Consider the following 13,809-nt stretch of genomic DNA (forward strand, 5'->3'; position numbering starts at 1 on the left):
GCCGACGGCTGGAAAGAGTCACTTCTCGGTGTAGTAGCAACCAATGAGCCATAACAGACCAAGAGTTGACTTCTAAGGCGACACCTGACTCTTGAGTTGCAACATCTCCACTGAGGCAGACAAGTAGAGAAGCAATGCCTGTTTCCTCTAACAAACAATTCCCAGTGGTAGTTATAGTCATGACAACAATAGACTAAGTTGTAGAGGAAATTGGGAATACTGAAAAATGATCTCCAGGACACTCTGCTCACCACTTTGTCATAGATAACAGAATAAGTGGGAGATTAAACTGGAATTACAACCAAAGTGCAAGGTTACAAGACCTCTGATGACTCAAAGAGATACATTTAGAAGCTGTAGAAAAACATATAAGAATGCAAAGATGTAACTTTCTCGAGTTAGTTGTTGAGTCCTAAGAGGGGCCAGTCTTACCCAGTTCTTAATTCTACCATGTAACTGGGACTGTGAAGAACTACAGAACCCCCTGGATGCCAAGCCCAATTTTAAAGCCTGCTAAGATAAAGGAAGGGAACCCCACTCTTCCACCCACTAGCATCTGTATTCAACACAGACTTTTGAGTATTTGTTTACTTACAGTTTTTCAAGGTGAGGTTTCACTATATATCTCAGACTGTCCTCAAACTCAGAATTCCCCCCTCCCCCGACATACAAGTACTGGGATTGTAGATGTGTGTCACCATGTCTGACCTCACTTCAACTGTAGCCAGATGGTGCCGTTTGTGGGATAAGCTGAAATTTTAAGAGTAAGACAACTCGGGCTAGAGAAGGCTCGGGAGAAAAGAGCACTTGTTCTTGCAGAAGACCAAAGTTTGGTTCCCATCACCCACGTGGTGCACAAATAAACATACAGGGAAACACTAAAACACATAAAAAAATCTTTTGAAGAAAGAGAAAACACAACTTGACTTTAACGTATGAGAACAGAGCCCTGTCTTTCGGGCATCCTCGGCAACAGAGAAGAGAACATGGCAAAGCATCCCTCGAGATACAGGCAGCTGTTGGCTGGAAACATAAAAGCTGTTGAACTCCGTATCATTCTTTTCAGCGACACTCATGATTTAGTAAATTGAATTTGTAACAAAGGGCAATAAACAGTGATGGCTGTGGCGGAAATAATAAAGTATTCTTAAGCTCAGGACTAACCTGCTTTTAAAGGGAACAGAGCATAGAAAAGGGTGAGGGTCAAAATCAGGAGGCTCCAAGCAAGGGAGAAGTCCCACAGCAAAGACATCTTTGTAGCCTCCTGCAACCTCCCAGGCCAGGGGACAGACCCATGGAGTGAAAGATGGCACAGAAACAAATTAGCGGTGGGGGATAGCTAGTCAGTGTGTTGAGGAAGGGCCTGGCGTGAAAAGATTTGGTGTCGTCATAGCAACCGGCTCAGCCCTGCTCCCCCTGAAGCCCATTCAGCCCTGAGCTGCCGGAACACGTTTTTAATTAAAGCGTATAAAAGTTGTTTTGTAAGGACTTCTCCTCATCCGATAGATTTCAAAATGGTTAATCAGGCTTCATCTCCTTTTGATGCTCCAAGAGCATGGGCTATGGTATGCACAGAATCTGCTGCCGCTGTGCTGCAGCTGAGTGAGTTGTCTCTTCGCCACACCTAATGCCTGGAATGAGCCAAGTATCTAGCAATTTAGATACTTGTAAACAGAATTCCAGAGGATGGGGGAGCCCACTTTTTCTCTAATGGCAGATGGGACTGTTGATTTCCTTTGCTCTGGCTATGGAAGGATTCTGTCTTATGGTTATGGGTTATGGTCCCTTGCTGATGGTCTATTTAGCTTTGGAAATGGAAATATTTTTCTCCTCTGAGAGATGCACTTCCAAAGCCAAAATAAAGGTCAAAAATTATTTGTGTTAAATACTATTTAACTCAGCCCAATATTCCAAGTAAAAGATTTGTTTGTACCACTCATCAAAGGATGGTGACATACTATACTACATTTTTCAGAGACTAAAAGGATGCACGGGCCTGAGTACTTGGAAATTCATGATACACAGCAAAAGTGACACTGTTTAATTTACCACAATGGGTGACTTAGTAGAGGACAGTGTCTTTTGTGGAGCCACCAAACAAACGTCTTAGCTGGCACTAGCCTCTAGAGAGAATCCTGTTTTTAACTTCATTGATAAGAAAAATAATCCGCCTGTGGTCTGTCCCTCCAGTTTCCCTATTTTGAGTTGGTTGTTTCTACTTCTATACCAATACAGACTCCATTAGATCTGGATAGAGGAGTCCTGTCTCCTCTCCAGGGGCAACTCATGCAACAAGTGATTTTTCCAAACACCAGTGCTGGATGAGGCCACTCTGTAAGCACAGAAGACTCAGAAGAAAAAAAAAAAACCAAAAAAGCAAGAACATTTTGTAATCTTTGGTCTAATCCCAGGTAAGAACAAGGTACCCCGGAAAACCACAAAATAGTAAACATTCCACCACCCCAAATTAACAACTCCTGATTCTTTGCAATTTATAGTTTTAGCTTCATTTTTATTTTTTTTGTTCCCAAGTTAAGATTTATGAAGATACCCAACTGCCGCATCCCAAAAGCTTCCAACTCCAAGTTTATGTTCTGAACTTTGTAACCAGTCATTGACCGCAAACCTCGATCCTGTATCAACACCCTTAAGTGGAAATGCCCAGCTTTCTTGGTGTGTGGTCTCTCTTGTTTTCAACAAGCAATTAAACCAATACGCTCAGCTGCTAGTGTATCCATTCTAGGGGACACTGACAAGGTCTTTGCTTCTTTGTTTCATGTCTTGTGCCACTACAGAGCTAACTGACAGTCCATACTCATTTTTTCAAAATAAGAACCCCCAATTTATTTTTATACTTGTCTACATAGTATTTGAGTGCTAACCCACATACTTAAAAGCATTTTTCAATAACTAGGGGCACTTCCCAATTTTCATTGATGTTTAGTCATTCAGAAATTGAAAATCATTTCCACCATTGAGTCGCCCCTCACCTATCTGCAATTGTTCGGTGTGTCCTTGTCAGCATTTCCCACTACTCCACCTACAATCTCGCCTTAACTACTATTTGAAACAGTTTCTGGCCACACCACTGTTCACTATCAAAAGTGCCTCCAGCTCCTTTTTTAGTCAGCTCTTATCAGAACTGGCATATCATTTCGAGGCTAATATCCAAAATGAATACTAGCAAGACCTATGCTTTCAAGACAGAAGTTTCTGTAGTAATATGTGAGTAAACAGCAGGAATCCCCTCCAAAAGAAAGAAAAACGCCCTCCTATGATGTAGCATAAGATGAGAACATATATGTTCCTACCAGATCACAGGACTAATTTGAGAGGTATGCTTAGAAGAGTCTAGGTATGGTTAGGAACGAAACCTTGACTGCTGGAGAATAGTCCCGGAATGTCTGCCACAGAAGAGAGCTTTCCCGTTAAACTGGAGGATCACATAGATACTCTAGGCATACCTGAGGGACAGCCTTTTCACATTTACAGAGGGCAGAATGAGGTGCAAAGCGTGGAAATTAGTGGATCACAGGATGCAAAACAGCTGAAGCCAAAGATCGGGCAGTTCCTTCGGGAAATAGTGAACATCTCAACATCAAGCAAGCGTTTGGATGGGCATTTCCCTCAAGTTACTGAACTATTTCTTTTGATCCCACCAGGTGACTTTCTTTTCTTTTTCTTTAGTTTAGTTTAATTTGGTTTTTTCGAGACAGGGTTTCGCTGTGTAACCACCCTGGTTGTCCTACATCTTGCTCTGTAGACCAGGCTGCCCTAAAAGGCACAGAGATCCACCTGCTTCTCTATCTTCAGTGCTGGGATTAAAGAAGTACGCTGCCACACCTGGCTTCTACCAATTGACTTTTATTTGCAATGACTATGTTTGTTTTGAGCAAAATGTTCCTTTTATTTCATGTATTTGACAAGGTCATACTCGTCTTATCTCATTCTTTTTTTTCCCCAACCATAGCTCATTCATTCTTGTATTATCATGATTCCAATGGAGCCCTGGATATTAAATTCCAGGTGGTTGTTGTCTTGGTGCCTTTTTATTCATAGAACTTAAAACATGCTAATTTTTGTTTTGATAAGTCAGCTGATAGTCTTACTATTTTGTATTTAAGTCTTACATGAGTTTTTTTTTTTTCCCTCTTATTCAAGTTGCTGGTACCTATAACATTTTAGTCATCTCTGGATCCAGTTCTGTTGACTATCTTTTTTTTTATTTTTTGAATGAAATTTTTTTGTTTAATGTATTCCCATCTCTTAAAACATTCAACAACTCACGTTATATATAGTGAAAATTAAAGCCCGAGGTAAATAGACCAGATACGAATTCCTTTCTTTCTGTCAGGTTCTCAGTTTGGACTCTTAGTTTAGTGAGTATTTGAGGTGAATGGCTTTTTATTGTTGCCGTAGTAATTTTCAGGGCACAGAACACTTGAAATGCCTCCAGTGGTGGCCTGGACTGCCACTATGTCTTAGTGTGAGGTCTGGAATGCTGAAGGACCTTTTCCTCAGTTTCCCAGCCCTTCCCTCAGATTCTAGCAGGTTCTCCAGGACAACAGAGCAGGAAGTTGCTTTGCATGGTTTTGCTCCTCCCACAGCAGTAGTGGATGTCACCAGGTGCTAGAGGAAAACTTCCTGATGGGGAAAGGACAGGAGCTGTCAGCGTCCAGGCTTGCATCTCAGTCTGTGGCAGGTGCTACACATCTGTCCGTGAGTGACAGGCAGTCTCTCCTTCTCTTCAGGGCAAGGTCCAGGATACAAGTGACCTGCTGTCCCTCCCTAAACTCTATGAGCTGTGAGACTCATGTATGTCGAAGCTATTTTGCTAGGATATGTTCTCTGCTTGCCAGTTTTTGGATCCCTGTCACTTGTTTAATGGGTTTGAGAGCCTTCTTGGTAGTATCACTCCACATGCAGAGGCTAGCTCAGACTTCTCTGAATTCAGACTCCAGCCATGCACACAATAAACCTTATGTCATGCTCTACACATCTTGGATATTTCATAGATTTTTCCATTCTTTTTTCTCTTTGATTGACTGGCCCCAGTGGCCTCTTTTGCTTTTTAAATGGTTCTCATCTGCTACTAAAACTATCCACTGAAGTCTTGGTTTTCTTGTTGTTACTGTCAGAGACAGGCTCAAGCTGGCCTCAGACTCAGAGTCCTTTTGTCTCTGCTTCGCAAATGCTGAGATTAAGTCCAGATGTGTGAGATCTCCTGAGCTGGAGTTACATGCAGATGTCCAGCTGTGATACGGAAAATGGGTGCTGGGAACTGAATTCAGGTCTTCTGCACGAGCTGTGCATGCTCTTAGCTGCTGGTTCAGCTCTCTATCCTCGAAAGACGTTTATTTTTGAGGTAGGGATCTCTGAGATCACTGGCTGGCCTCCTACTCTGTCTCCCAAGTGCTGGTATTCCAGTGTGCACCATTATGCCCTTTATGACATGCTCTGAATCGATCCGAGGGCCTCGTGCACGTAGACAAGAATCGTACCAACTGAGTTATATCCTCAGGCCTTGGCCAATTTTTTTTCTTTTTTTGAGCCTAAGGTTTCCAAAAAAAAGTCTGCATCCGATCATTAAAATATCTATATATGCATCTATTTTTATTTCTCTTTTGTTTTTCTCTTGACTTTTAGTGGAGAAATTTATTTCTTGACATTCTTAGATATTTTTAATTGCATGAAAAATATTGACTGTGGCAAATCAGTAGTGATTTCAGGTGGCATTGTCAAAGAGATTTAAATTTGCTGTGGATGAGTTTGAGACTCTCACCTTGCAGTTAAGGCTGGCCTAGTTATAGTTAATTTAGCCTTCCTCACTGAGCATAGCTATTCTAAGATCTCAATAAAATGCTGTGTTTCTCTTTGATGAGACTTCCAATTTCCTTCTCCTTTGTTCCATGGGATTGGCAACTGCTTTCTTAGCCTTTTCTTTTCCAGGGTTTGTTTCTGTGAGCTTTGTGAGGCATTTTAACCTCTCAGAGATCAGTCAGTGTTCTAGAAAGAAAATGGCACAGGAGATATTGGTGACCCTCTATAACACTTTTGGTCTTTCTGTCTCCTGTTATAGTTGCTGGATTTAATCCGAACTCCATTTTCAGTAGTCCCAGGCTAGAGATTGCTACAAACTAAGGAATGGTACACATCTCAAACCTTGAATCAGCAAATGTCCCAGTGGAAGATCACAGCTGACTCACCCCAGTGTATTTTCGGCCTCTTGGGAACTCCCTGTCCCAGACACTTCAGGCTTTGTATTCCAGTCTGCGTCATATCTGGGTTTCACAGAAGTTCTTGGAGGCTGAGTCACGCAGACTCTGCAAATGTGTTATCACCAGAAGCAAAACACAGCTCCATGTTCAATTCTCAGCTCAGCAAGTCTCAGTTATTTCTGTGAGGTCCTCTTAATTACTATGTATTCAAATTTACAGTGTACTTTTTAAATCCATATTTTATGTATTTGTATATATTTGAGGTCATGGTTATGATAGGATTTTATTTTTCTGTAAACTTTGGTTAATTATTCATTAAAGACCATCTGTTAATATATTGTTCCTCTAGAGGAGTTTAACATCTTGGTCCCATTTAATCTAGTATATCGGTGTTACCTAAAGGGCAGAAAACCACATATTAATATCATCATGCAAGTAAACATCACATGTATAATGCAGATCACTGCACAGTTAAAGTCTACAGTTTGGATTAGACAATGTTAAAATGGATGATCTCCTCATACGAACTCATGGAGACTGAGGCAGCATGCACAGGGCTGCATAGGGCTGTACCGGGTTTTCTACATATATATTATGGCTTCCAGTTTAATGTTTTTATGAGACTCCGGAGAGTTTAAATGAATGGGTCTTGTGCCCTTTTTTGGGGATCTTTCTTTCTTTCCTTTTTTTTTTTTTTTAGTCCTATCCCATTCCAATGTGATAATTTTGTTGTAGCCTATCATATTATTTTCCACTGAAGCCTGTTTGTCCTCTAGTGAGAGACAGAAAGGGGGTGAATCTGGATCGAAGGAGAGGCAAGAAGGAACTGGGAGGAGTAGAGGGAGGGGGAACTGTAATCAGGCTATATTAAATGAGAAAATAGAAATCTATCTTCAATAAAAGGCAAAGAAGGGGGGGTCTCACTGAAAGGAAAAGTTAGATTAAGTATGCATTTGAGTCAAACGAATAGAGTAGTTGAAAACAGATGGGAAATGACCTAAATTTGATACAGTACCAAAGCTGCTGCTAGTGAGCAGTAGAGAGCTGGGGTGGCTATGGTGGATCGCTGCTGGAAGTAAACAAACAGAACTATCTACGGTGAGCTAGGATGTCAATCCATTCTGTGCTTCTATATTGCACGTAACGGTGGGATTGCGCACATGCCACAGTACATGCAAGAACATCAGGACTCTATTCTCTCGTTCCACCATGTGGGTTCCAGGGATTTCACCAAGTTACCAGGGCCCAGCAGCACTGAGCCAATGTCTTCCTGGCCAGAGAGATATTTTTAAGATGAAGATTGTTGGCAAATAGTAAGACGTCATTGGAAGATTAGAGAAGACGCGGGCGTTCGTTAGTGTTAGACTTTTACTATGTCTCCCGGGAGAGGAGAAGATGGAAAAGCAGCGTGCCGCAGGATTCTGTGTTTAAAGGCGACACGCTCAGCAAGGATTGAAAACTGAAGTCACTGGAGTTTCGTGGGTCATTTCTAGGAGGAACCACCAGGTACAAGGGGGTGCTTGGTAACAGGAACTGTGAAAGTCCAAGAAGTGAAAAGAAGCAGAGAACAACTGGGAACCAGAGACGTGTATAATGAAAGGTGCAGCTACAAGCTTTCTTTCAAGGATAAGATCATTCGGAAAAGATTCGTGTCATTGACTTTGTGTAAATGGAAAGCAATTATTCGCTAACGCCCAGGAGAAAAAGAGGGGGCATTGCTACCATCGGTGTAATTGTAATATGCAATATAAAATTCGTTATTAAATCTCCTCAGAACAGTTTGAAAGTAATTTCCTGGGGAAACCTGTCTCTATCCACTGTCTCAATTTCTACATTTACCTCTTGGCTCACTACATCTGGATTTTGTCTTGTGTTTCAGCAGAAATCATTCCGATGAAAGTTACCAAGGTCGCCTTAATTGAAACCCTACAGGAACTCAGCTTGCACACCATCTCCTTGGGGAAGCCCTCCTGAAGCTCAGAGGTACAGTAAGATCCCATTTCTCTTGCTATAACTATTATAGCGCCCACCCCACTGCATTATAGCTCTCTACAGTTATTATTCTTTCAGGACTGGATGGCATGAGGTTAGACACTGTCTTATATAACTTTGTATAGCTAGTATCAGGTATGCAACTGACTTAATTATTATCCATCGGTAATATGCCTGCGGTATCTGAATGAGGATGGCCCCCATAGGCTAATGTATTTGAATACTTGGTCCCCAGTTGGTGGATTAGGAGGCGTGGCCTTGTTGGAGGAGGTGAGTCACTGGGGGTGGGTTTTGAAGTTTCCAGAGACTCATATAATACCTAGCGCTTTCTCTCTGCTTCCTACTCCTTGATCAAGATGCAATTTTCAGCTTTTCCTGCCACCTTGCCTTTGCTCTGCCACCATGGACTTTAACCGTCTGAAACCATAAACCCAATTAAATACGTTCTTTTATAGACTGTCTTGGTCACAGTGTTTTGCCAATAATAGAAGTAGCTAAGACAATTCCCCTATTATCTCTTTCTTTTAATCCTCTCTGCAAGATATATTTGCACAAGAAATAAAAAAAATTTCTAAATGTAGGCAGGCGGTGGTGGCGGTGCATGCCTTTAATCCCAGAACTCATGAGGCAGAGGCAGGAAGATCTCTGTGAGTTCAAGGCCATCCTGGTCTACAAGAGCTAGTTTCAGGACAGGCTCCAAAGCTAAAGAGAAGCCCTGTCTTGAAAAAAATCAAAATAAAAAAATTTCTAAATGTAACAAAACCAAAAGCTGTTCAAAATATGAACAGAATAGATATTTCCTCTAGAAACATCTTTTTTCTTTATACTGTGCATGAATTATTTTGTAGCTAATAAATGATTGATGTATCGATTATGTCTTGGACACTTTACAGTTGGTTTTCTTATCTTTTAGCTTCTCCCATCACCACAGTTCAGAAACCAACTTCTTTTGGGGGAAGGGGTCTTTTTCAAGACAAGGTCTCCTTATGTAACCCTGGCTGTCCCAGAACTCACTATGTAGACCAGGCTGGTATCTAACTCTGCCTGTCTTTGCCTCCTGAGTGCTGGGATTAAAGGTGTGAGCTGCCATTATGCTCAGCCCCCAACTTTTTATGATTCTATCAGACTGTGATTTTACTACTGAAACACTGTGTTTGACTTTGTTATTTTACGTGACTCCTCGTAAGTTAAGAAACATGTAAGTAGCAATCAAAATAAATAGCTCATACACATATTTTTGTTTGCAATTCTACCTAGCGTGGCTTTATCTAGCAATACCCTTCATGATCAGTGAGTAGTCTGGTATATTCTAACTGGTTTGCACATCTTTATATCCTGAGATGCCAACAGGTGAGGACAACTTGTCTGCACTTTTCTGAACACACTCATTTGTACTTTTATTTCTTTTTCTGTGGTGCTATGATTGGTCTCGGGATTCTGTGCATGCGGAGATTGCTCTGTCACGGAACTCTAGACCCTGTACTCCGGGTCCTAGCTTTTATTTGTTTGTTCCATATCTACAGTTTTGCTAACACTGTAGCATTTGCTAAAGTGATGCTCGTAGCATTTGGAATCACCTTTGGTTCTTCCAGTCCCATTTATTTCTCTATTTCAGGAACTGTCAAACTGTTTGCTTCTCACGTCTACAAAGTTTATACTTTCCCCCTCTTTCCTTCAGCTTTGTTTGATGTTTGCCTTTTTGTCCTTACCTTTATAACCCAGGACCTCATATATGCTATCCAAGCACTCTACTGCAGAGATACTTCCCCAGCCCTTAGAGATTCGCTAAGTAGCCCAGGCTGCCCTTGGACTAATAATCCTCCTGCTTTTCACCACTAGAGCTGTGGTTATAGATGTGTTCTATCATAGCTGGCTTATTCTGATAGCTGTATTATCACCCAGTGCTTTTAATACTACTTATTATCAAAGCATTACTGGATGATGTAATGTAGATAAGCATCTACATATGCTGTAAAGACGGTCATCTGAAAGTATTCTTAGAAAGATTGTTGAGCAGTGAGGCAATAAAAAGTATAAAGGCATTCTCTTTTAAGAAAGTTTGTAATAAATATATCCCCATGGCCATGCAAACTTGGAAACCAGAGTCTAAGAGGTAAAAGTACTCAAACTGTTAACTTATTGTTCCATGTGACTATATAATTTCCATGAAGAAGCCTGTCATATATTATGAATTTAAATAACACCAACAGTATATAATCAAGTACTGACAAGTAGCAGAGATATCTTCAATGGTAGGCATATAAAGAACTAATTGGGGTGGGCACACAGTAGCTTGACCAATCTCTGATTCCTTGCTGCCTCCGTTTCCTCGTTATGCTTTCTAACAGCTAGCAGGGAACTAAGCGAAGATGTCTGAACATAACCAGGCAACAGAGCATGAAAATGATGAGCCCATTGAAAATCATCAAAGGGCAATGACCAGTATTGCTGTTGGCAATTGCAGCCCAGTTTCCAGGGCATGTGGCCTGCATTTCAGGAATCCAGTGTCTCAGTGCCTGAGGGGTGGGAGAAAGTCTGCATCCCCTGATTGAGTCTACTATATGGTAAACTATCCAGAAGATAACACAAGGGAAATGGAGGAGAAAGGTGTTTCTTCAGCCGTGAAAGTAGAATGAACAGTCCAGAAAACATCCAATTTAATAGTGTCAGGTCTCCATGGATAACAACCAAACAGGATCTTACAGATGGTGTCAATGCTTTGGAGACAGGTCTATGGTGCAGGTCTAGCGAGATCTTAAAACTGGAAGGGTTTGACTTTGCTCAGTTTATAAAATGTAAAAGCAATGTCACCAGGACGTTTATTTGATAGATAGCCGATGGCATAACTGTAAACTGGATTCTAAGCAAAGCCCAGATGAGCCCTTGAGAGGCAGAAAGTTGTTTGTTGGGCATTGTTCAAAAGACGCGTGATCAAAAAGCTTCAACAGTTCTTCTGTCAGCACTGGGAAGCTGTAGATGCCTGGTGTTATTTCCAAGCCGTCCAGGGCTTTTGCTTTCACTGTGTTTACAAATGATAGGGTTGCCCAGCCTCTTTGTGGAGAGGATTTGATCGTTAAAGGAATCAACGTGCAGATACCCAACGCTGAGGCTATGCACAATAGCAATAGCTAGAGAGAAGTGGGAGATTGGGTGGTAATCCAGGGGGCTTTGGGAAATCCGGTAACATTAGAAGGGGTGGAGCTGGCTTGGGAAATACGCAAGGTGGTAGTATGGGTGGAGGAATGAACTTTGGAACCTTTATCATCAACCCAGCAATGATGGCTGCAGCCCTGGAGGCACTGCAGAGTAGTTGGGGTATGGTGGGCATTTTAGCCTGCCAGAAGAACCAGTCAGAACCAGAGCCAGCTTGCTGAGGGAGCCAAATCAGGTTTTTGGTCCCGGCAGTCACTCCTACAGCGTTTGCAATTCTGCTGCCCCTCTTGGTTGGGGTCAGCGCCAATTTGCAGGGTCAGGCAGTGGTTTTGGTGGAGTTTTGACTCAAGCATGGATTGTAAATCCTCTGCCTTGGGGAATGCAGACAGTGGGTTTTGGTTGGTTAGAAATGGTGAGAATTTCATTTTTCTAAGCCTATGATGAGTATGTTGTAAAATACATATGGGCTAAACATTTTCCAATTTGTTCCTTTAGTGTGTAGCAGATTCAGAAGCGTTTTTGACATTTTTCTTTAGAAAACGAGGAAAAGCTAAAGCAAGTTTTGCTCCATAGGGGATTAAGGGATTGAGTGACTGAAAGCAAACTACTCATTGCCTGCCTGGAAAATAACCGACACTATAATTTTTACCCGGCTCCCTGGATGCTCTATCATCGGACTTGTGAATTCTTAGCAGGTTTAAATTAGGAACCATGGTTAGAACTGGTGGATTTTTTTTCTCTTAGTTTAATTTGAACCCCATTCTAAGGATTTTTCCCCTTCGGAACCTTTCCTTTTGGGAGATAAAGGCGTCATGGTGTTTGATTCTTTTAGTTTTGTTTAATTCATGTCTTCCTCCATATACTAAAGTACAATATGAAGACTCCATTTAATTTCTGCAGTCCGTGTCATTTCAAATGTTTGCGGAAGCAGCGCGTCACTGAAAGTAGTGCTGTATGCAGGTTCCCCAGCTGTCAGTCCGGGGTCAGTGAGCTCCCGCTTGCTCGGATCAGCTGTTTCTGTGGGTTTCTCCATCATGGTCTTGGCCCTTTGCTCATAGTGTCGCTCCTCCCTCTCTACGACTGGACTCCAGGAGTTTACCCCAGTGCTACACTGTGACTCTCTGCATTTTCTTCATCAATTACTGGATGAAGGTTTGATGACAATTAAGGCAGTCATCATCTGATTACAGGAGAAGGGAATTAAGGTACCCTCTCTACTATTGCTTAGATTCTTATCTGAGGTCATTCTTGTGGGTTCCTGGGAATTTCCTTAGTGCCTGATTTCTTGCTAATCCCATAATGGCTCCGTCTTTCAAGGTATCTCTTTCCTTGTTCTCCTTCTCTGTCCTTCATCCAACTTGACCTTCTGGATCCCTCCTGTTCTCCTCCCTGTCCCTTTCTCCCATCCCCACTTCCCTCTCCCATCCCCACTTCACCTCTCCCCTCCCCCAACACAGTCAATTTACTAAGGAGATCTTGTCTACTTCCCCTTCCTGGGGGAATCCATAAATATCTCTCTTAGGGTTCTCCTTGTTTCCTATCTTCTCTGGGGTTGTGGACTATAGGCTGGTTATCCTCTGAATGTGGGTGACAGTTGTGTGGCTTGGGCAGTTTGTAGGGCCACTAGTGGTGGAACCAGTATTTATCCCTGGTACAAGAACTGACTCTTTGGAGCCCATTCCCTATGGAGAATACCTTTGCTCAGTCTCAATGCAGTGGGGAGGGCCTTGGTCCTCCCTCATGTGATGAGACAGGCTTTGTTGACTCCCCATGGGAGGCCTCACCCTCTCTGATGAGTGAATGAGAGATAGGATGAGTAGAAGAAGGTAGGGGGAATGGGAGGATGGAAGGGAGAGGGAACTGGGACTGGTATGTAAAATAAGATTATTTTGAAAATAAATAAAAAATAAAATAAAAAGAAAGCAGTGCTGTGAATATTGTTGCAGACAACGACTTCCGTCTACATGCGTCCCCATCAACGTACTCTTCACACAGCACAGGCTGTGCCTTTGATGGTGGCATCCTGCAGCATCCCAGCCCCCTCCTCCCCAAACCCACTTCTTCTGCTTCCCTTCAGAAAAGAGCAGGCTTCCAGGGATATCAAACAAACATGGCGTAACAAGATACAATAAGACTAGGCTCATGCCCTCATATCAAGGCTGGGCGGGACAACGCAGAAGGAGGAAAGGGTCTCAAAAGCAGGCAGAAGAGTCAGAGGCCACTCCCCACTCCCACTGTTAGGGGTTCCACAAGAACACCAGGCTACACAACTATAACATATTCGGAGGGGACCTAGGGCAGATTCATACAGACTCCATAATTTTCGTTCCAGTCTCTGTGAGCACTGGTTAGTTGATTCTGTTATCCACTGCCCTTTATTTAATGGAGTCACATCAATGCTATGAACACAAGGCCGTGATATGGAAGGAGAAGTCTGTTTGAACTT

The 13,809-nt window shown here is 42.3% G+C and overlaps 1 pseudogene; it reads left to right on the forward strand.

Annotated features, from left to right (window-relative positions):
- Positions 1-10,579: 10,579 nt before the first annotated feature.
- Positions 10,580-11,804, forward strand: LOC125387910 (TAR DNA-binding protein 43 pseudogene; annotated as a pseudogene).
- The last annotated feature ends 2,005 nt before the right edge of the window (positions 11,805-13,809 follow it).

Source organism: Myodes glareolus, chromosome 11 (genome assembly GCF_982192425.1).
Source record: "Myodes glareolus chromosome 11, mMyoGla1.1, whole genome shotgun sequence".
Taxonomy (NCBI): domain Eukaryota; kingdom Metazoa; phylum Chordata; class Mammalia; order Rodentia; family Cricetidae; genus Myodes; species Myodes glareolus.